The following is a 3,068-nucleotide window of genomic DNA, read 5'->3' as shown; positions in this document are numbered from 1 at the left end:
TGCAATTTTATAAACGCAGTATCCATTTTATCTTGGATGCTCGACTGATTTATATGTTTGCATTGTATGTCAAAAGACCTTCATTTTTAATAACATCAGAAAATATGGGCCTACTGCTAGCCTATTGCAAATCATTCACGAGAGGAAAAGTTATACAGGTTGATACAGTATGAATACAGTTTTAATACAGCTTTCGAATACTTGATCGCATTGATAGATAATGCGTTCAAAAATTCAAAGCAATTTTATATTCGACTTCGAACTTCATCAATGCAGGTTGTTGATGCCAAATAACTTCACGTTTTGACATCTAACTCAATACTCATTGTCATATTCGGCAGTCCGTTTCAGTCATTTTATCTCTTTACTTTTAATAATGAGTCGAAGCGTTTTTATCAATAGTATGAAAAACAGTTAAATTGGTATGTTTCTGAACAAGTGAAGAGTTGATCATTTTCGCAGCTCGGTAAATATTTCATAACCAATCGACTTTTCCTTCATAACATATTTAATACTGCTTTCTTTTGTTCCAGGATGCATTATTTGCGATATACCTACTCAAGAACCAATAACATGAGTGTGATATGAAAGAAATGATACGGATATAATTTTATTTTCAAATTATAATTCGTAACTCAGGGTTTAAATTGAATATTTTTCGAGTTCCTTCAAATTGAGTATAAAGAAGATTTTTTAATATTGAGAAGGATTGCGCGTTTTCAGTTGGCTTGTTTCCTGACAACATATTTATTCTCTCTAATCTTCTCTTAATGGCCATAGAGGAGAATTTCGCTTTCTATTTAATTGTTTTAGTTTGTAATTCAGCCAACTTAAAACGTAATATCTGAGATATATCTAGAAGTATTATTTTGAAATGTGATGTATTTTTTAGAATTTTTGTTTTGTAATGGCATAATGTGTGTACCTGCTAGTGTGTGGCATGTTTGTAATTAGCATGTCGTTTACAGTAACCTTAATAAATGTATGTAGTATTACCGTAGAACTATAGCAATTAATAATTTAATTAAATAAACGGAAACATTAAAGCATATCCTAATATTTTTATCCTATACGCTGTGTGTGTGTGTGTGTGTGTTTTTAGATTGAGCGTAGCTAACCAAGAAACCCAAATCGAAATCTAACATGTAATGCTGTTTTTTTGGTGTTTTATAATAACTTATATCTGTTGAAACCACACTACTGTGAAGCAAACAATAGGTAGAGTACTAACCATTAAAAAGCTCGTCCTTGAATATCAGTGTACCATAATTATTATAGTCGTGGTTGTTGCGTTTATTATAAAATTGAGTCCTATTGAAGTATATATGTTTAACGTACCAGTTTAGGAACAATCTTAAAGCTAGATAACTCCAGGAAATCGCAAATTGAACTTAAGTGACAGTCTGCTTTTTCATCGAATTATTATCATCACTCCAAAGCATGATCATTTTTGTATCTTCATTGACCATCCAATGCATATTGGAGCGCGATAACGACATATTGAAAATTCGAAAAAAAATCAATATTTCATAATTGCCGAAATAATAAACCGAAAGCATTCAGTGCTGCGTTGAGAAAATTTTCGAATTATCCTAAATTTTAATCAAGTTTCTTCTATATGTATATATTCCATTAATTAACACTAATGCATTTATTAACAGTAGAATTGTGCTTTAAAGTTGATATACTCCAACTAACGATTCAAGAAACTTGTACAAAAAGCATGTCACTAAGCAATATGTTTGTTTTGCAGAATATGTATTTACAAACGAAGAACTCAGCACACGTCATTCTTGAACGGACGAAGACCGTCAAGTACGAAATATACGGAACTGAGAAATATAAGCAAGAAAGCAAATGCGAGGTAAGTCAACTCGGTATGATCGGGCGCGCAACTGTAAATGTTCATTTCGTAGCTTATTTTGTGCCATACTGTAAAGTGTGATCCGGTAACTTGGTAATTTTGTTATTTTCCAATTCGAACATTAACGATCTCCTTCGCTAACACTCGTATTTGCCATTACTATAGGTGCACACCATGACTAGCCAATTTTTTTACAATCATTATCTAATAAATGTTTTTTTCGTTATTAGTTGCTAATGCGAAGAAAGCTTCCAAAGTGTCGCCCAATTTTTCAATTTACTATAGCAAGTGTACTACAATATATTTGTGATATTTTTTTTACATACAATTATAATAAAATTGTTAGTCTTGACAACGGCCTAAAGTATTTTTCGCAAATGGCATGTATATATGATGCAGGAGCTTATTACATAATAATATAAAATCAGTTGTGTTTGTTATATCGTTTATATTCCGATATATGTGCAGTTGAAAGCTACGAACATAGTTAATTACTGTCTTTAAAAACAAGTAAAGTAAACTAAAATTATATTTAGTAAACTACTTGTATTATCTAGGCCATCTCTTGCATCATAGAACTTTTTACAATTTGAATTACTTACTTATATATAGGTAATGCAACGTGATCTTTCCACTACGCAAAACTGATTAAAGTTGCAGTGCTCATTAGTGTTAGTTAGTTAGGTAATTACCATAATGTGAATATGAATTTCCTAGCGTATTTGTTTAATGTTTACTAATCAAGTGCATATATGCATCACATTTATATTTTGTGGAAGACATTTTAGTATTCTCCGTATAATAAATAAATCCCGCTTTCTGAATCTGGTGCTATTGTAGCCATACAGGGTGATTCAAAATTGGCGTCATTCCTTTTAAGGGGTGATGAAGGCTCACTTGGGGAGTACGAGAAAAATATTGAAAATTTTTTTTTCGAAAATTTCTAGCTATTAACAGTTAAAGATCGAATTTCAACTTTGCTATTAAGCATTATTTTGAAATTGTTCCATGTTTAATTGGTAGCATATTGGAATACTTAAGCATTCATTCATTCGTTCTGTTCTACAATTTTTTGATGAAAAGGCACAGCGGCAATGATGTTTTTTGCTATTAACAGATAGTTACAGGTGGATAGCCCTTGTCAATAATAACAATAATCTGTCAAACTGTGACTTACTTTGAATTTTCTTTCACGAATTTGCGG

This window comes from Dendroctonus ponderosae, unplaced genomic scaffold, assembly GCF_020466585.1.
Source record: "Dendroctonus ponderosae isolate FM_Combo_2020 unplaced genomic scaffold, Dpon_F_20191213v2 Dpon_F_20191213_1, whole genome shotgun sequence".
Taxonomy (NCBI): domain Eukaryota; kingdom Metazoa; phylum Arthropoda; class Insecta; order Coleoptera; family Curculionidae; genus Dendroctonus; species Dendroctonus ponderosae.
The sequence above is the reverse complement of the archived record's forward strand: the minus strand, read 5'-3'. Positions refer to the sequence as shown.